Source organism: Malaya genurostris, chromosome 3 (genome assembly GCF_030247185.1).
Source record: "Malaya genurostris strain Urasoe2022 chromosome 3, Malgen_1.1, whole genome shotgun sequence".
Classification (NCBI taxonomy): Eukaryota; Metazoa; Arthropoda; class Insecta; order Diptera; family Culicidae; genus Malaya; species Malaya genurostris.
In genome coordinates, this window is record NC_080572.1 from 67,026,819 (window position 1) to 67,049,153 (window position 22,335).

At 38.3% G+C, this 22,335-nt stretch overlaps 1 protein-coding gene and 1 pseudogene across 6 annotated transcripts in view; one reads left to right on the forward strand and one right to left on the reverse strand.

The window, feature by feature from the left end:
* The window catches only part of LOC131438639 (matrix metalloproteinase-2), a 604,535-nt gene that overhangs the window by 258,022 nt on the left and 324,178 nt on the right, over positions 1-22,335 (reverse strand). The window lies entirely within an intron of this gene.
* LOC131439705 (U4 spliceosomal RNA) lies at positions 5,460-5,624 on the forward strand (annotated as a pseudogene).

Genomic DNA, 22,335 nt, shown 5'->3' on the forward strand with positions numbered 1-22,335 from the left:
TACTGCCTGATGAAGAGTGTGACTATGAAATTTTCGCTCCTTTGGGCTTTCTCCTGTTTAATAAAAAAGGTTTAATTCAAATAAAAAATTAAATTGAACTATATGAGCAATATATATCACATTTTATGTACTTAACATTATATACAATTGTATAAATAATTAAAACATTAAGTATTCGAGTTTTCACTCTATCAAGTTCCTCAGATTCCAGATGTCGATAGCTAATTCATCTTAATACTTTAGTAACTTACTAACACCTTCTAGAAAAACAGTTTAAAATCTGTCTCTCCTTCATCAACTTATTCAAGAACTAATCGATAAGATCACTCTCATAAACATGTATGGTATTCAGTTACGGAAGATCACATTGTAGATACAATAAGAACTGTTTCATCAATCATTCAATAGGTATTGGAACCTTAAAACACCTTCTCGAAGAAACCATCTTAATAAGACAACATGATTTTGAGTTGCAGGAACTTCGAACGCTGAATTGCACACTAGAGTCAGTCATGCGAGAAATTTCAATTACTGTTTACACTCTTTGATCTGTTTTGACCTCCGGAACATTCTTTCCGAAAACACCGACACCACCGAAAGTAAAATATTCGCGATATTTCATGTTCAAACTGTTTTTTCATTGTGAACATATCAATTATTTCATGCTCTTTTCAAGGCACCCCTGGCGGAGCAGTTCGTAACATATTGCCGGTCAAACTACACTAAATTGTTGGTCTAAGTATCTACAACAAGTTTGCCGAAGATTGTATAGCTCTATCTGTCGACCGAAGCGAGATAATCGTTCACAGCCCCAATCAGTCGCCATTCCCATATGCTCTGGGTCCCGTTTATAGCGGATTCGCTTTTCACGCTCCCGGTGAACCGCGTTATATCGATATGCGAGCAAGAAATCCTAATAGTTCTTTAGAAAACTTTTATAGCCATTAGAACGGCTGATTTTGTGTGTTGCTCTCCACCGTTGGCCTCTTTTCGTTGTTTTTTCACCAATGCAAACGACTGGCAGCTGTGACGTAATCGCTCTTGTCGGAAGCGAAACTTGCTTTGCAAACGACACACAATACATTTGCTCGCAGTGGCGATAGATTCCAAACTGATCCAATTTTTGTTAAGAGGTTTCTTTTTACGTGATTTCGTCTGTAGCTTGTTCACTAGTGGGCGGTCCTAACGGCTATAAAAATAGCAGCATATAGAATTTTAATTTCGATTATTTCATTTCGGATTTGAGTTTCATTGAAAGAAACTATCAGGATGCTGTACGGAATTCATTTCTGCCTTTCAGAAGGACCAAATTGTGGAAATCACTACGATATTAAGCACTGTTCGGAACATTTTTCTCGACCGATTTGTTGTACAGCAGCAGATATTTTGTTCACTTCCTCAGAACGCGTTCTGATTGGCTGGTGCTGACATGGGTCAAATGCAGGCGCGTACACAGGGGGGGGGGGGGTTTAGGGGTTCAAACCCCCCCCCCCCCCCCCGAAACAAAAACTACAAGGATCAGCCTTATGGGGTTGTTCGAACCATTGATGCGGAACAAGGCAACCTAAATTTGATCTACAATCAAAAAGTTCAATTAATCCGAACCAACACCGAACATCATTTGTCTTGATTTCCATTTGTTTTATAACCGACGAAATTCCACCATTATCCCAAATGTATGCAATTATAGCTTTGTACATACTTGCGATTTCGATAATTAAGTCTCTCTTCGCCAAGCTTGTGTTCAAGTTTTTTATGCAAGCAGTTTTTTTAGCGTTAAGTTTCTCAACCATTCTGCGATTTCGGTTGAAGCGATAAACTATTTCTCATTATCAATCGAGTTCATCTAATATAAATTAGAAATTAATCTTAAGCACTCAAAATTTATCCAGAGGTAGTTGTCAATTTCTCATGGGAAAACGACATAACATGGAATTTCGAGCTTGCATGACACAAGATCAGAGCATACCAATTAAGGGCTAAAGCCAGTGTGTTTTAGAGCGTTTTAAAGGGCTATTTGCACGCTTCAAATCTGATTTTCTCAGAAACGGTCACGAATATCAACAAACCCAACTGACAGTCTCTTAGAAGATTAGTTTAGATTATTCTGTAAAAATTTCAGAATGATTGTTTGACTTTAGCGGTCGGGAAAGTCTTTTTTCTGAATGAAGAATTGCATAGCTGAAAACGGCAACTTTCCACTTGTTCATTGAATATCTCGCCTTCAAAAGCATGGATCAAAAATCTATCCTGACAATGTTTAGGTAGATTAGTTTAGATGCGATTAGTGCATAAAAACATATACGTTGTCGCGATAAAAATTAAGGAATGTTATTTTTGTAATGGTAAGTACGTTTCTATGACGGCACCATTTCTGCTTGGTAACGTAACGAAACATGAGAGAGGAATAAAATCGGCTCAGCAAGGCTGCCAAACAAGCGGTAGCTTTATTGGATTTTATGTGATGTAATCAAACTTGTAACCGAAAATATCAAAACTTTCTTGGCCACCCGGCCACATCGAGAGTCATTTTACACATTTACGAGAGAGCATTATGGAGAGAAATGTAATACGCACAGCGAGCTTTTAAAGCTTCAAATCGTTTTATGGCGTTTCTCTCTTGCTGTCTAGCAGCAACCTACCTCTAGCTTGCTACGAGAAGGACTGAAACGTTAGCTTTAATTGCGCTTCTATTTATAGATTTGCGTGCTTCCAGCAGCTTCGCTTTTGCAGCGATTGACTAATCAGAGCGATGCTCTCTCTTTGACACATCGCTTACTCCTTCAAAACCGTCGTCTATGGCAGGGAAATCCGGTATGCCAAAGATTTTTAGCAGCCAAATAGAACACTGCTCGCTACTAATCAAAATTTCAATCATGTATAATTTAAAATACGTGGCTTGATACATTCAAATCGAAACGTAGAAATATTTCCTATCAAATGATGAAATAATAATCATAATTGATACAAAATAGACTGAGCTGTAAGTGTTTAAAACCTGACCACATTTCTACGTGTTGTTTTTTTTTTCAGTCTCTGATTTGCACCCCTATATAGAAAATAAAGATGTGTTCCACATCAAAAATTATAACCCATGGGAAACATTGTGATATAAATTGTACATGTGTTGATTTATCACCATGTTCTAAACCCCCCTGGCAGGCTTGATTTTGCTGCATAGACCAAGTTATATTCTCAAATAAGGTGTGAAAATCGACCCAAAACGGTACCGTATCCAAGAGGAAGACCTTTTCAAAGACAATAAATAAAGAGCATGGAGCATACGTCCTCTGCGCCTGCTGCCTGCCAAAGCTTCAAACACGTCTGTTGTTATCTTCAAGAAGTCTCTCAACCTGTTTTCGCTGCCGTGGCTGTTACTCTAACAAACTAGGAAAGACCAGACCAGACCAGACCGTTCAGATTTCTCTAACTAAACGGATTTCACCATTAAACTAACGAGCCAGAACCTTCCGTGAAAAGCTCCAATTTCATAACAATCCACGGTCGGTTCCCGTCGGTGCTTGTGCGATGTGGGAGCTTTTCTGCACTATCCGTCCGGTGGTTCGAATGTGCACTCAACAAACTGCACAACGATGCATGAAACCCTTGCTTTGTTAACTTACCGCGGCAAAGCTTGGCTCTTCTTGGGGAAGGTCGAACGAGCAAAAAAAAAGGAATCATTTGCATTTCTATGTTATCCAATTTGACTTTGAGATATCTGGTTCGTTTAGCGAACTAACACATTTAGACTCCTACCATCGCCGCCGCCGCCGTTTCCTGGTTTCCCGAGAACACCCGAGCTTATGTTGGAGGTCACAGAACTAGACACTTTTGATTCCGAAAGGGTGCCGATAAATGAGACCGTTGGCAGACGACGAACGTGATAGTATTATAAGCTGGAGCACGGATTTTTTCTATGCTTTGCTCGAAATGCAATTGCAACAATACAACCTTCGCAGGTTAGAAATTTTTCCATCGCAAGGTGTGTCGTGTACAGCACCGATTAAAAATATGGTAGGTGGTGAGCGAACTAGTGGAAATAATTGTTTCATTTTGAAACCTTATCAGCTTGATATCTGTCATTCATCAGTGCAAAGGTCAGAATAGTTTCAAAAAGAGAGAAGGGCAAATCCACAAATAGTTCAAGTGCTGACGTGTACTTCAACCGTGTACAATTAATCAAAATATATACATTCAACTACACGAATCGATGCGTAGAAATATTTCCAATCAGTAAAGACTGTCCCAGCAAGAATGGACGCACTTTGATTTCGATGTAAATAGTTCACAAGTGTTAGATATTCAAATTTTATTCGATATACTGATAATATTAGACTACAACAATTGTAGACTAGCTGGCGCACCGCCTTGCGACCGTTCCTCATTAAATTCCGTACAGACTTCTTGGCGACAAGTTTTGACACTTTTTTCCAATCTTTTTCGAACTTTTGAATGGTTTTTGCTGCCGAGACATGTTTCCTAAGATTTGCCTTCGTTAATGCCCAAAATTCCTCAATTGGTCAAAGTTGTGGGCAATTTGGTGGATTCATGTCTTTTGGGACGAAAGTGACATTTTTGGAAGTATACCATTCTACCGTTGATTTCGAGTAGTGGCAAGAAACAAGATCTGGCCAGAAGACAACAGGATCCTCGTGGCTTCGAATCATGGGTAGAAGTCGTTTTTGTAAACATTCCTTGATGTATATTTCGCTGTTCATTGAAGCAGTGGTGATGAAGGGTTTCGAAATCATACCGCAGCTACAAATTGCTTGCCAGACCATAACTTTCTTACCAAATTTTTCTACTTTAATCGATGTCTCGGACTGGTTTAATACTTGCCCTTCTCGCACCCTATAATATTGTGGTCCCGGCAAGGATTTGTAATCGAGTTTCACGTAGGTTTCGTCGTCCATGATTGTGCAGTTCAAATTTCCAGCAAGAATCGTATTGTACAGGTTTCGAACCCTCGGCCTGATCTATGCTTCTTGTTTCGGACTACGTTTTGGTTGTTTCTTCTTTATATAGGTTCGAAGATTCAAATGTTCTTTAGCACGAAGAACATTTGACTTCGAAGTGCCCACTTTTTTGGGCACATCCCGAACTGAAACCTCCTTCTTTTGCTCGAACGCCTTCAGTATACGTTTATCCAACTGAGGGTTAGCAGGACCTTTTTTTCGACCCGTTTTCGGTTCATCCTCAAAGGTGTTATCCTCACCGAACTTCCTGATTGCATTTCGCACGGCTTTTTCACTTACTCCTTCCATTTTTGCTATCTTTCTCAGTGGCAGTCCGCGTTCTGTGCACCATTTGTACACAATTTTTCGACATTGTTTTGCTGAAAGTCCACGCATTTCGAAACAAACTAATGAAAACGAATAAACAACTGCACAAGTGGTTAGAGAAGATTGCGCAAGGCAGCGGTTTTTGGTTGCGTCCATACTTTCAGGGACAGTCTTTATAGCTTTTCGCAGTGGCGATATCGTAACCTATGAGGTACAACCGAGGTGCGATTATTGCTAGTTGAAAACTAATGGTGTAAGTGACGTAACCGACAAAACGCATTTTTTTCTCCGCACTTTTTTTCCAGTAAGTAACCAATGATCAAGTTTAAGTTGTATTATTACTGATACTTTTGGTTTTGAGAATGTTGTCGAATATGCGACGTAAGCGATTAGTCACGCTTGGCTGAGCTAACCGAAACAATGTGAATGAATTTGTGTTTAAAATCAGCCAAAATTCGTGTCAGAAATTAATCATTTAAACTAGGTGGATAAGTAGAAGCTTTGTCGAGCTACACCCTCTTTTTATTCAGTTTTATAAGCGGTCTTTATGTGACATTAGAAACGCTCGAAACGTTGAGATATTTACTATCAAACAGTTCAATCGTTGGTCGTAATACTTAATTACTTAAAAATATACTTATATATGAGCTTCACAACGCAAACCTTTTAGTTTTGCTGCGATGAATCGAAAAAATTTACTTGTATGCGAAAGATGACAGAATATTGACCAAAAAGAAGACAGGCAATAATTCGAAAAAAGCTCACGACGTGTGAAATTTGCGAAATGTCTGGTTGTGTTAAAAAAGACTTACATCAAAATACATGGCGATAGCCAACCTTGAACTATCAAAGGCCGTTGATTCTGAATTCCCACGCTATGATTTGGAAGAGATTCGGCTGATGGAAAACCATCCTGTTGACTCCGCACTAAAAAAACGAGCGCAAGCCCGCTTCGGAGGCGTGTTTGGCCATGCGAAGTCGGGTGAACTTTTGGGTGACGATTGGAAACTTCTTATGACGGCTTTAGATTCACTTTTCAACGCCAGAGAACAGAATAAATGCTCTGATTCTCTGATTGAAGATCGAATTCGCTACCAAACGGGCTCATTGCAAAAAAAATCCTTCTCAAACCACCTTGTGGGGGGTGGGGTGATGGTACATGAAATTTCCGAAATAGGAAAAAAAATTTTGATTCCATTTTCTGGGACTTTCAAAAAAAATTTTTTTCAAGATTACACTAAATCTCGATGTTTCATACAATTTTAAGACTTTTGGCTTGAAAAAAATTTTCGATTTCGGAAATTTCACGTACTCTGGTGAGTTTCATTTATATCATCATATCTCCGGAACAAAAGGTCACAGCCATTTGATTTTCTAACTTAATCAATGACCCGACAGTAGCTTTTAAACGAGCCTAAATTTGTTGACATTGGATCAGCCATCTCTGAGAAATCTTGTGCGGTGAAAATATCATCGAAAAGTGCACACACACATACACACACAGACATTTTCCAATCTTGTCGAACTGAGTCGAATTGGATATATAACACTATGTGTCTCCGAGGCTCCATTTGAAAGTCGCTTTTTCCAGCAATTCTAATATCTTTCTATAGAGAAAGGCAAAAATTAGAAGGGCCACATCGCGTTACTTGAACTGTTGACGTAGGACTACACAAATATTGTGCAAATCAATTGAGCTTCAGGTTTTTGTGTTCCACATAAACATACTATTTATTTAGGCGAATTTTTTTTTCCTCGAAGTACTGAAAAAGACTTTGTAGTTGTTGATTATCTAAAATACGTAGTTTTATCGACTTGAATTGTTACGATGAAATTGAAATGTAATTAAATTTTTTTTCACGCATGATGGCAAATTTTATCTGAAATGACGTAATACAGACTTTTAGCAGCTCAGTAAATATTATGTTAGTTTCGATGATTCGCTCTGTTCGTATTTATATCAAAATGTTGAATAATTTCACTGGGAGAGCTATTAAAACGTGATAAATGTATATTCTGTTAGTAGCATGCAATTGTAGGTATTTTACCTGCCACTGTCTCAAAGGAACTTTTAACAAATTTGGGTAACTTCAACACAATACATCACTAACAATCCTAAATATAAATAACTCACTTTTGAATATGACGATTTTCGCATCAAATCGTATTCGGAGTTGGTAGCACCCTCTTAGATTTTAATGAAACATTCCAGACATTTGGACTTTGTTACAAAGTATGTAATTGTTATTACAAAATTGATCTGGACTGTCGCTTGAAAAGAACTAAACTTTTTTACCACTTATTGCATAGCCTTATAGTCGAGAAATGACAAGTCCTATCAGAATTTTACAAGTGATTTTACCAAAATCAGTAAAATTTTCGAATTCCAAATCGAAACCAAGACTGAAAAAACACATTTCCTTTTTTTCTTACTGAAAACAAAGACGACGTCTTACGTCGAAAGAGTTCTGTGAAGGAAGAACAGATAGAGTACAACATTCCAAATACAACAAATGTTGAGTGTATAAAACACTCAAATATATTTTTCTTCAGCTTTTGTGCTAGACTCGTCCAAATTAGCAGTTAGCAGTATAATTTGAACTAAGAAATGCAGCAGAAACGGTTGTGTGCTCAACGCACAAACATAGGATAACCCCCAAATGACTCAAATATAACATAAATACAAACGATTGTCTCAGCCAAGCTCATTAAAAAGTTTCCATTTCCTCAGCAACACTTGCACCACACCGGTTTTACCGGTCGAATCCGAATGTAGGTAGTATTAAATCTAGGATATCAGCCTAATTGGAATGCACAGGCGACCGGCCCGGGAGTGCACTTCGAATAATCAGTGCACTGCGTAGCGAATTTTGTATACAAACAGAGAGATGTCACATGTGATGAGTTTCAGTGGATCCGATGGCAATAAGGCAACCGAATAAAATATAGCACTGCATAACGACTACGAAGGACTACGGGAAAACTGCAAACGAATCTGTCAACCCCCTCCTCCGTACCACGAATCCCGCCCCTAAACACCGGGCGAGCGCGTGATTAATATTGACGGCCTTGGGCCCGCGTGGAAAGCTAATTGGCAGTCAAACAAGCATGAAACATGCTGATTAGCGAGTTAGCTGTTGTTATGTGTACATTTGTGTGTATAAACTAAATTCAATCCTGGTGGCACGGATCGGGCGAGTTAATTTACTGGGAGTTATTATAGAATCATGAGCAAATTCGCCTGTTACGCTAGGCAGGATTTGTAGGATGTAGGATTGATCACAACGAGCTTATCAATCGGGTAGCAGAATGATGAAAATAACCCGAACGGACCATTGTTACGCAAACCCTATTGGTGTGTTTCAATAAGTAAACTTTCACTTCACTGATTCGCGAGACGCTCAATTGATCGAAATCAAGCATCAATATATATATATATGTTATGAATCCGATGTATTTGTGATTTTGGATTGACAAAAGTTAGGTGATGCAGTACTTCAATCAATTTTCCATCGCAGAATTTGTTTTGCTTTTCTCCATAGAAAGCTATATATAATTGCTTTTCAGAGGTTTTTTTACCACTCAATTTTCTCGGTTGAACCGATTTCAAAAATCTTAGACGCATTTGAAAGCTACTATTAGGTTGTGGAAGTTCCAAGATCAAATGGTTGTCACTTCCGGTTTGGTTCCGGACTATTAACACGTGTACGATCTTCTTCCTTTTCGTGTTCACCGCACAATGACTAAGATTTTCATCTCGTCCTCAAAAATTTTACTGACTACGCTCTAAACTACGGCAATCGCGACTTGCGACTTTTCTGAAAAACTGATTGCACTTGAACTCACGTGAAGTGACAGTCCGACTAACTGACTTGTCTACGAGCCGACGCCCGAGACTAACGGATATTTTCCGCGCACACTCTGAGACTGACTAACTAACCGACCGACTAACCGATAATGATATAAAAGACGTAAGCGACAAAACGAGTTGTTTTTCTATCGGTCCATTTTTTCAGAGGACGCTTTAGCTGAGGCTAGGCTCGTTTGAAAGCTACTATTGAATGAAGCTCAACAAATTTAGTCTTTTTTGAAATCTAAGAATGTCAATCAAATTTGGAAGTGTAATGACTAACATTTCCGGTTCGAGATATGTAATCGTATAAATGATGTAACCGTGAAATTCCAGTGTTTTGTAATGCACCAAAATCTCTCGGACACGAAAGATATAGACTCGTTTAAAAACTACTATTAGGTATTTTGATTTTTGAAATTGAAATTTACTTCCTGAATTCAGCTTCGGAATTTTATTTCCAAAGAACTATGCGAAGTTTTCTCCGTAGAATTATCGAGTGATGTGTTACAATACTGCATTGTTTAGTTCCGTAAAATCTAGTTAAAGTCGTTGACATCCAAGAGTTCTTTGGAAAAAGAAAGCAAATATATAAACATATAACTGGCGAATTTTGCATTACTCTTGAGTGTGGTTTGTACTCGTAGATATACAGCACATGGACCTACTGTGATAGGATCTGTAGGAATTCTTGCTCATCCAAAATCTCTTTGGAACATAGGCCTTAAGGTCTACCAACGTAACCGATGACATGAGCGAATTTTTTGTTTGTGCTCCACACTTGTGGTATCACATTCAATAAATTGGTTTATTAGGACTCTTATCTTGTAATAATAACGCTCCTAGGTTGGGCATAGATACCCAAGTAGTATGTTAAGTTGCTGTCCTGTATTTTTCTACTGATTGTGCAATTTATCAAGCTAGTTTATATCACTATTCTAGTAACTGTTGTGTTATGGAAAAAGCGCAATTTTTCTGTGTTGTGCAACATATTTTGAAGTCCATCCGTTATTACGAATATTAATCCACAACGATTATGCAACTGATACAAAAACTCAGGCCTCGATTCCATCACAAAGGCAGTAATAAAATCAGCGAAAAAACAATTGTGAAACTCGTGCGAACTACTACGTAATGTAAACAAGAAATGGAATGACGTTTACAAAAACAAGCAAACTTAATTTCGAATGAATAAGTTTCACATTTGATTTTCAATACAACGGCTCTTAACACAAACTTGGATTTTGTAAAATAATCTGCACATGAAAAATGATAATCCTACATATTGAAGAATTGATCTTTTGTGTTTTTGTAACTGAAAAGTCGACAACGAACTGCATTTTTATGGTGAAACATGTATTCGTACGGCCGAAATTTTCAAGCGCCTTTGAATTAACGTGTTTTACTGATTGTGCACCAATTACTGTGAAAATAACAGTCTATTATTTTTAATGAGAATCATCGGAATGGTGTTTAAACTACATGTATTCAAACATTCTTCAAATTTTCAGTCGATTTTAATCAAACTAATGTGTAATTAAATCTGAAAAATCTTGAAATTAATTTTGCTTGAATATTTTCCAATATGGCATCGATGGTAACAGTGAGTTGAATAGAAAATGGTTCACCCAACGTAATGACATATATTATCTAAATAACAGTAAACATTAACATGTGATAATTTCGAAAAGAAATGCTCTACGTTTTGTTTTTTATCAGTTTCAATCTTCTAGTTGAATTAAACAACAATACAACATAGTCATTCATCTTAGCGGGTCCGACTTTTGTGATACCCACTGTATTTATTTTGGTAAGTCCGTGTGCTATGAGGTAGCAAAAACAATGCGGACTCTGCAGAAATATATTTTTTACAAAAACGTTATCAATTCGGCTTAGCCTTTTTTACCTTGCGGAGAGCATCAATCATTTCCCTAATTTCTCTTCCACAAGAGATTTATAGCAATTTCTACGTATATTGTGTCCGGTGCAATTATGACAGCCTTTTGGAAAGTTTTTGATAAGTTGCACAATTGTTATAGTTACTCCCGTTTTACCCCAAGTAGCAAATGTAACGTATTGAAATTTCAAGAGGTTCTACAATTGTTTCAGAATTGTTTTTTTAATGTTAGATGAGCTCAGGAAGATTTTTAAATATATCAAAATCGGTTGTGCAACTTATCACTGTTAAGTTTTACAATACTACCGAAAAAATCACTACAGAACAATTTAAGGTACATCTAAAACAATTGTGCAGCAAATCACCAACTTGCCCACGTTGCACTAGCAGTTATAGAAGCTCAGCAAAAATTTTCATATCGTCATGTAAAAACGAAGTAACTAAAACAATTGTTCAACTTATCAAAAAAAATCCAAATGGCTGTCATAATTGGCATTGGGTACAATATGTGCCGAAATGAATCTATATCTCGAGTGAAGAAAAAAATTAGTGAATTTATGCTCTCCGCAAGGCAACAAATGATAAGCCGAATTGAAAACCTCACACTAAAAACTATTTTGCTGCCGAGTCCGCATAGTCTCGGCTGCCTCATGAAATTTTAGGTAAGTGTGTGTAGTTTTCTTCTATTTAAGAAAAACAATTCGAAACTTGCAAATAAGTTGTACCAGATTTATCTGCTTGAAATGAACGCAAAACTTGCCGACATGAGAATATTATCATAAAAGTTTCAGAAATACAGCATTACATACGCAATGAAAACAAAAATCAAATCAGATAATTTGTATTCGGTTTTCATCTCGCGAAAAAATGAACAGACCTGACATCACTTTTCAAAGATATTGAACGAAAAGTTAAGTTAATCATAGTTACTCTCATAGTTATATATTACCGCTTGAGCAACTTGTTTTTGCAACTAAAGCCCATGGGCTCACCAAAATAATACCTACAGTGCGTATCACAAATGTCGGGTTCACTAAGATGAATGACTAAACTGTATTGTTGTTGTTAAGTCAACTAGTTTGATAAAAATAAAAACAACTATTTTGATGAAAATAAAAACAAAAATTTCTCTTTTCAATATTTACACGTTTATATTTCCATATATTTAGGTAAAATAAATCATTACGTTGGGTGAACCATTTTCTTTTCAACACACTGTTACCCTCGATGCCATAATGGAAAATATTGAGGAAGAATTCATTTCAAGATTTTTCATAATAATTGAATCATCAATATGATTAAAATCCTCTGAAAAGGTGTATGAATATTTGACAGCTTTCTTATACATATTTCAAACACTATCTCGATCATATTCATTGAAAAGAATAGATTGTTATTTTCATAGAAATTTTTGTTCAATCATCAAAAAACGTACATTCAAAGGCGCTTGAAAATTTCAGGCGTACAAAGACATGTTTCACCATGAAAATGCAGTTCGTTGTTGATTTTCTATTTACTAAAACATAAAAGATCAATTCTACAATATGTAGTATCACCATTTATTTATGTGCAGAATATTTTTGAAGTTCCATGTTTGTTTTACGGGCAGTTGTATTGAAAATCAAATGTGAAACTTATTCATTAGAAATTATGTTTGCTATGTTTTTGTAAACATCAATTCAATTCTTGTTTACATTACGAAGTAGTTTCCATGAGTTTCACAGTTGTTTTTGCGCTGATTTAATTGCTGCATTTGTAATGGGATCGATGCATGAGTTTTTGTATTAGTTGCACAATAATTTTGAATAAATGTACGTAACAACGGAAGTACTTAAAGATATGTTGTACAACAAAGAATAATTGCGCTTTTTTCCATAACACAACAGTCACCAGAATAGTAATATAAACTAAATTGATAAATTGCACAATCAGTAGAAAAATACAGGACAGAAACTTAACGTGCTACTTGGGACATGACGATGTAAATTTTTTTGTAGAGCTTCTAGTAAAACATTAACAAGTTGGTGATTTACTGCACTATTGTTTTAGATGTGCTTAAAGTTGTTCTACAGTGATTTTTTCGGTAGTATTGTGAAACTTAACAGTGATAAGTTACAAAACCAATTCTAATATATATTTCTAAATATATCTAACATAAATAACATTTCCAAATCATTTGTAAAACATCTTGAAAGTTCAATAAGTTACATTTGCTACTTGGGTAGGAATTCAACTCACTGGAAGAATCTGCCTAGCCTTGTAAAAGACGTTTGTTGAAATTGTTCAATATATTATCCGGAATTCCAGTCGTATATCCGGAATTCGAAAATTTTTAAATTTGCATATTCTTCGGCGTCTCGACTCTTGGATCGAGTCGGACGGTATATCTAAAAGGGGTTTTCGATTAAGTTTCCAATGATGTTCTGTAAGATAAATACTCCACGAAAATAGAATATGAGCAGTTATTTTGGCATCTCACGAACGTTAAGACAACTGTCAGAAGATGATGTGTTTTCCTTTACAAGCCAACAATTTACAAAAATACAGATACCTTGGATAATTTGTCCATTTGGGCTCTAGCTATTCTACGGAGTTAGCATTTTTAAAGGAATTATGATCGCGCTCGGTTGGTAAAGGTGGGTAACGCGCAACACTGACCCCATTGAGGTCATCAGACTCTTCCCAGTAACTCGTATCCCTACCTCCCCGCGGAATCGGCTGGGCTGCGAGCAACCTTAGGGAAGATCCGGTAACCAACCCCGGTGGGAACTTTTGTCGTAGGCCGACAGGGAAGGGGGGATTTGCTTCTGCAAGCCTGAGCGTCTGTTCTCCAGGTTAGGAGCGGCTCACAACAGCGTCTGTTCCCCATGTTAGGGGCGGCTGAGCGACGTCCGAGTGCCAGTAAAAGACTCTAAGCTCAACTGTGCACTATGGTCCTCCGGCAAGCCAGCCGTAAAACTATTGCAACGGAAAATCAGCAAGAGAGTAATACGAATCGAGACCAATGGCAACGACCCCTGCGACGAAAAAGGACTTGCGATTGGAAACACGGTACGTGGAACTGCCGATCTCTCAACTTCATCGGGAGCACCCGCATACTCGCCGATCTACTGAAGGACCGCGGGTTCGGCATCGTAGCGCTGCGAACGTTTAAAGGTGATCATACCATCTACCAGAGCTGCGGCAATACACGCAAGCTGGGAACAGCTTTCATCGTGATGGGTGATATGCAGAGGCGCGTGATCGGTTGGTGGCCGATCGACGAAAGAATGTGCAGGTTGAGGATCAACGGCCGTTTGTTCAACTTGAGCATAATCAACGTGCACAGCCCTCACTCCACTCCGGAAGCACCGATGGTGACAAGGACGCATTTTACGCGCAGCTCGAACGTGAGACGACTGTTGCCCAAGCCACGGCGTCAAGATCATCATAGGAGATCTAAACGCTCAGGTAGACCAGGAGGAGGAGGACCACAGCAGACGGAATAGCAAATCGACCACGTTTTGATTGATGGAAGGCACTTCTCCGACATTATCGACGTCAGGACCTAACGTGGCGTTAACGTCGACTATGACCACTATCTGGTAATGGTGAAACTGCGCCCAAAACTCTCCGTCATCAACAATGCACGGTACCAACTACCGCCACGGTACAACATAGAGTGATTGAAGCAACCGGATGTCGCCTCAGCATACGCGCAGAATCTCGAGGCAGCGTTGCCAAACGAAGGCGATCTCGATGTGGTTCCCCTAGAAGACTGCTGGAGTACAGTAAAAGCAGCCATAAACAACGCAGCCGAGTGCACCGTCGGGTACGTGGAACGGAGTCGGCGGAACGAATGGTTCGACGAAGAGTGCAGAATGATTTTGGAGGAGAATAACGCAGCGCAGGCGGTAATACTGCAGCATGGAACCCGGCAGAACGTGGAAGGATACAAACAGAAGCGGAAACAGCAGACCCGCATCTTTCAGGCGAAAAAACGCCACCTGGAAGAAGCGGAGTGCGAGGAAATGGAACTACTGTACCGCTCTCAAGAAACACGGGAATTCTACAATAAGCTCAACAAATCCTGCAACGGCCCTGTGCTGCGAGCCGAAATGTGCAGGGATAAGGGCGGGAGCCTCTTAACGGATGGACGTGAGGTGATTTAAAGGTGGAAGCAGCATTTCGATGAGCACCTGAACGGCGCGGAGAACATAGGCATGGGGGTTCAAGATGACGGAGGAAACGACTACGTCAGTGCAGCAGAAGACGGAAATGATCCAGCTCCCACATTGAGGGAAGTTAAGGATGCCGTGCACCAGCTCAAAACCAACAAAGTACAAAGCTGAACTCATCAAGATGGGCCCAGAAAAGTTGGCTACGTGTTTGCATCGATTAATAGTCAGGATCTGGGAAACCGAACAGCTACCGGAGGAGTGGAAGGAAGGGGTAATTTGCTCCATTCACAATAAAGGCGACCATTTGGAGTGCGAGAACTTCCGAGCGATCACAATTCTGAATGCCGCCTACAAAGTGTTGCCCCAGATCATCTTCCGTCATCTATCACCTAATACGAATGAGTTCGTGGGAAATTATCACGCCGGCTTCATCGATGGCCGACCGACAACGGACCAGATCTTCACCATGCGGCAAATCCTCCAAAAATGCCATGAATACGGTCCCAACGCATCACCTGTTCATCGACTTCAAGGCAGCATACGATACTATCGAACGCATAGAACTATGGAAAATTGTGGACGAGAACAGCTTTTCTGGGAAGTTGACTAGAATGATCAAAGCGACGGTGGACGGTACACAAAACTGCGTAAGGGTCTCGAGTGCACTTTCCAGTCCATTCGGATCTCGCCGGGGACTACAACAAGGTGACGGACTCTTATGTCTACTATTCCCCATCGCCTTGGAAGGAGTAATGCGACGAGCCGGGGTACGATTTTCACGAAATCCAGTCAATTTGTGTGATTTGCGGATGACATGGACATTATCGCGAGAAACTTTGGAATGGTGGCAGAGTTGTACACACGCCTGAAACGCGAAGCAGCAAAGGTTGGACTGGTGCGTCGAAAACAAAGTACATGCTAGTAGGCGGAACCGAGCACAACAGGATTCGTCTAGGAAGTAATGTCACGATAGACGGGGGTACCTTCGAGGTAGTGGAAGAATTTGTTTACCTCGGATCCTTACTAACGGCTGAGAACAATGTGAGTCGTGAAATAAGAAGACGCATCTTCAGTGGAAGTCGTGCCTACTACGGGCTCCAAAAGAATCTGCGTTCAAAAACTATTCACTCCCGCACGAAATGTACCATGTACAAAACGCCTATAAGACCGGTGATCCTCTACGGGCACGAAGCATGGATCATGTTCGAGGAGGACCTGCAAGCACTTGGAGTTTTCGAGCGACGCGTGCTAAGGACGATCTTCAGCGGTGTGCAGGAGAACGGCGTGTGGCGGCGAAGAATGAACAACGAGCTCGCTTCACTCTACGGTGAACCCAGCATCCCAGAAGATGGCCAAAGCCGGAAGAATGTTATGGGCAGGGCATGTTGCAAGAATGCCGGACAACAACCCTGCTAAAGTGGTGTTTGCCACGAATCCGTTTGGAACAAGAATGCGGGGAGCGCAGCCGGCAAGATGGGTGGACCAGGTAGAACGTGATCTTGCGAGTATTGGGCGTGATTGAGGATGGAGAGAGGCAGCCACAAACCGAGTATTGTGGCGTACTATTGTTGATTATGTGCTATCTTAAATGTGATTCAGATATATCCGTATCCGTGTCAGCATCCTAAATGTCATTTTCGGTCATGTTGTCAGGAAACTGCCCGTATGCAATGCGACGTGATTTGTCCTGTGGCTGGATTTTATTCTTCAGATGTATTTTATTGTTATGGGAATAAGTTTGAATTGTCTTGGATTATGCATAAGTGAGTGGATCTTGGGATGGTTACAACCCCTGGTCATATTAGTAAACCTATGCTGAAAAACCCTCTTTTTTAGCGAGTTTTTTTCATGTGTCATTAGGTACACGAATCAGATCCTTCTTGGATGTAGGATTATGCTTAGAAACTTCACATTTCATAAAGTCTCTCTGAAGTATTCGTGTCTGGATTTTGAATACATTGATAAACGTTTTAGACGTTGATATGGAGAACCGCAAGTTTCGAACGATTCTTCATCGTTGGAATTAATATTATTTCACAGAAACTTAAATTTGTATGCATGGGTTTAGTAATACGGCCAGGGACTGTAACTGTGCAAAACGGACGTTGATTTGATGCTTGCTTCTAGTTCTTCTAATTGAGACATTTTTTTTTCGAATGTGTAGCTGAACAATTTTAGCACGTTCAGGTCGAGCGTAGTTATCCATGATAAATAAATAAATAAACAAATAAATAAATAAATAAATAAATGACTTGTTAAAATGATGCATTAATTGTGCACAAAGCTATGAAAAGTTTACATGGTAGTTTATTTTGGTATTGTCGGTAAATTTCACGGCAGACTCAATGACTTTGTAAGTTCACAACACATATGTTTAACAAGAGTAAAAATTTCTGAAGTGCCCCTCCCTTTGCAAACAGCGCGCGTATACAAAAAAATCAAATATTTCAAAAACCCTATTTGAGCACAAAAATTTTTTTGTTGATTATGAAAACCAATAAAATATGCAACATTTTAGCATTTAACAGAAACAAAAATCGCGTGAAGAAGGTACTTTAATATCGATTTCTTTGGAAAATCTAAGCAGAAATTTTAGTAAAATTGAACATTTTTAAATAATTTTTTCTTCATTCTATGACAAAAATAGTTGTTTATGCATTTGCAAAGGTTAGTATAATTCGAAAGAGAACTTGAGTTTCAGGAAGCATTACAATGAAAAGGTATACAAATGTTAATGTAACTAAAAATAGTATAAAAAATTCGAATATCGACGAAATATTTCACGAACATATTCGTAGATACTAACACTACAAAACAATAACACTTATTGTAAAATCGGTTACCTCGTGAAAACTGGGGGGGGGGGGGGGGGGGGGGGGGCACTTCAGAAATTTTTACTCACAAACAAAGAATATGTCGTAAAAAAAATTCTGATAGTAGAAAGCTCTATCTCTTCATTTCTCTCATCCAAGCCCTCTCGCATTCACTGATTTGGCAAAATTCAATCTAACTTCTATCGCATCCTGCTACTAGCCGTAGAAAATAATGGCCTGCACAAAAAAAATACAAACAACGCAGCAAACGAACAACAAAGTATAAACTTTCAACTCGTCGTCTCATCCCAGCAAGCGCTGCAAGGGGAGCCAACGGGAGCCCAGCGAACCACAAAACAGCATTTGCATCTTAAATGCGCTTCCAACAAAATCAACACGAATCGACGGCGGGGTTCAGATCAGAATAGATCGATTTAATTCTCGGATTTAATTATTCTGCTCAGCCCGGAGATCGTCATTCGACGTTCGCACCCCTGACCTGCTGTCTACTATATTAATACCAAACCAAAGCCATGCCAGTGGTACAGAACCTTTCCATATTTCCAGAATGCAAAGAGCTTTCATGGGTTAGAAGAGGTAAAAAGCGAACCATCGGGTTCGACTCGCAAGGTAAAACCTAGACTAGGTTTATTTACTCCATGCTTCGTTTTTCCCACGCTTCCAATCGATTGTGGGATGGAGGAAAAGGGATAATTTAACTTTGTTTGATCAACTAAGATTCGACGGGATACCCGTTTCAATGCTTGTAGCGTTTGATCGGCACAGTTTTGTAGATTAGAGTATGCAAGAAGGGATTATGCTTTTCCAATATTGTGTTAGATATCGGTTGCGTTATCTTTTGAATTTCCTGACTTTTGGCTACCGCAAAATATTAGATTTAAAGGATTGTTTTTATTTGAGGGGTTTTCCTTGTTTGTGTTTTGGGCACATAATCACTTAGCACAAATTTACATTAATTATCACTCGTAGTTGGCGGATTGTGGCCTTAATTTACTATGGGTTGGTAATTCAACGCAAACTCCACTGTTCTATGTCAAAAGATTAGAACCGAACCTAATTAAATTAAAGTGTTGGGAGTTTAAGGTTCAATTAGTATCATTCCACCGGAACTTTTCTTGAGACTTCGAAAGACTTAGACTCGTTTGAAAGCTACTATTATGTTATTTTCACTTGAAAATGAAGTGTTTAACACATGTAGTTCAATTCAATAGCAAAACACATCACATCCAAAAGAAAAACACATCAAAGCTAATCGCATCTTGCATCTCAGTGAATTTGCACATAAAATCTTAAAACCAATCGCTTTAGTTATGCATTGAAATGAAAAAGAACACTAAATTGCAGTGCTGTTTACATGTGAATCGATCGTACAAATTTTGATCAGTGTAGCCGTACAAATATCGCGATGAACAGATAATAAATGTAGACCAATCCGTTTGCCGCGGTCATGGTAACTCGGTAAGTATATAGGATATCTCCATGAAAAACGACGGAGAGCGAACCGGGCTATTTACAAGACTATGAAGTTCTAAAGTATTTAACAAAATTATGTATATTACTATAAGATTCAAAGTAGAATATGCATTTGACTGTTGAACTGAAATTTTTATATTGAGCCACAGAGAAAATGAATGAAAATTAACTTGAATTTTTTATCTTCTGGAACAAGTAACTGGAAACCAATGGGGTCAACAAAGCTTCAGACAATCATCTATCGTCAAGACCTACTAATCGAAGCAATCGATTATCCTTTTGTCGTGAATACGACTTATACCGTTTTCGATTTTGAACCTAGACGCGGGCGACTCTGACTCCGAATAAAACGAACACGTGGTACGCGTCCTAAACAACTCATGAAAAAAGAAAAAATAAACAAAATCGCATGGATGCGTGGTGCGACCCGAGAAAATTTCCAGAGCGAAATTCGGCGATTGGAGTCCGATCTACAGCGACCTCAGGTTGCTAAAACAAACATATCAAACGTTGTTTGGCGACTCTGGATCAGCTTTTGGGCTGCTCTGATCACTAAACGAAAACGGTATTACTTTACTATGGGGCGCCTTTTCAAAATTTACCCTCTCAGAGAGTGATTAGTTTTTGATCTTGAATATCTCCTGTTGTATCTAATGAATCAACATAATTCTTGCTACATGCCATCGAAAATATGATAACAATTTTATGATAAAATTTTCAGTTGTGTGACATAATCTCAAATAGTTCAAAATTAAACTTTTCTGGTATGTTTGGTATCAAAGTAAGTATCAAAGAGGATAATTCATAAGGCGCGTTTGCCTTTCTCGTATTTTAAAAGTTCATAGCTCAGTGATCTGTGGAAGAATTTATATAATCTAACTATCAATAGAATCGAAATTTTTTAACTTGAACGTGTGTTGCAACAACATTGATGTTTTTCAATAGTACACTATTGAAAACCCTTTTTGATTTAACCTATGACAGCACCAGCCAATCAGAACGCGAGATATCTGCATCTATACAAGATCATCCATATAAAAGTTGAGTGGTTCATTTTTCCTACCATTTGCTGAGCAACTGTTTCCGAAACAAGACACACGAGAGCAACATCGAGGACCTGTCGTCTCACTGTTTCCCGTTCTGCGAACAAGAAAAGGAATTTTGGCAAAGGGGCTGTCCGTACACCGCTGCCAGTAGCAGGTATAAAATGGAATTTGATGTGAGAAATAGCGGCATTTAAGTTAAAGCAGCTACTCTGAACGCACGAGACATCGTCAGCACGATGGCACCGAAAACCGGTAGAAAGGCAGCCAAAAAGTCCAGCAAGGCCCATTCAAAGCACTTTTCAGTGCTAAAGATAATCATAAATAACTAGTTGAATTTTGTCGCTTTCCTACCATTTTCTGAGCAACTGTTGCCGAAACAAGACACACACGAGAACCATCTCAGATCTTGTTGATCGTGACAATTCAAAGCGCTTTTTAGTGCCACAGATCATCATTAAGAGTTAATTAAACTTTCGATATTTTCTACCAAAAGATACATTAAGATGGATCTTAAAAACATTTGCACCGTCACTAACACATTCAATTACGAACGGCAATGCGAAAGCGAAAGTGATGATGTTGAACACAGCTTTATACTAGTATGGGGTCGTGTGAAAATATGCCATGCGAAACAGGGTTGCCATATGTACAGATTATTCTGTGTTTTATTTATCCTGAAAAATACAGATTCAAATGTTGCGAAAGGAAATACCGCTAAAAATCCATACTTGTTTAGAAAGTGTTGTGAGCGAGCGGAATTCAAAATCCGATATGGTATGTTTAAGGTAAATTTTTCTATAATGTTTGGCATCATTTTTTAATATAGTTATTGATTGTAACGGTTTGCTTAATTATCTTGAACATACATCTGTTGTTTTGTTTTTCAAGAAATTTATAACAATGAAATAATAATAACAATTATAATTATAATATTATCATTGTTGGTTTTTCTATATTATGAATTCGCGCCAGATTTTTCAATTTTAATTATGAAGTGCTAGTGATAATATTACGGATAGCGGAGTTAAAGTTCTGGATATATTCCAATAATTTTCCATCTTGTTCATTAGTTTGAATCCGAGCTAAATAATCAATATTTCGTATGATTGATTTTATTATTTCAAATTTCTTTATGAAACTTGGCCATTAGTCCTTTATTATTAGTATTATTTTTTTGATTATTATTATTACTATTATTATTATTATTATTATTATTATTATTATTATTATTATTATTATTATTATTATTATTATTATTATTATTATTATTATTATTATTATTATTATTATTATTATTATTATTATTATCAGTGTTTGTGATTGCTGAAAATTTGACAGAAGCTGCTCGATTTTTATCTATATTGTATACAACATTTTCAATCCGGTTTCAATGCTACAAGAATTCGAGTCTCTCAATGCATGAACCTCGAGAGAATTTTTCAACATTTCTTCGCTCCACTTCATACTCTGAGTATTTCATGGCCCTTAAAAAAATTTCAGTCTGATAATGATCGCCGCTGTGTGGAATTTACCAAGAGAGAATCGCAAGTTGACAATTATCGCAGAAAATCGAGTCGATGATTCGACTTGATGATTCTCATACTAGGTTGCAATATTTAAAAACCCTTGTGTGGAGCATTCACATACATTTTCATAGACACAACTTATACAAAGGTTATATGCACATAGTTAGAATAAGCGGTAATAGTAAAATGATTCTACCGCAATTATCCACTGCCCATACAGAATCGGATCGCGAGACAAGAATAAGCGACCGTTTGTTGCTTCAGAGA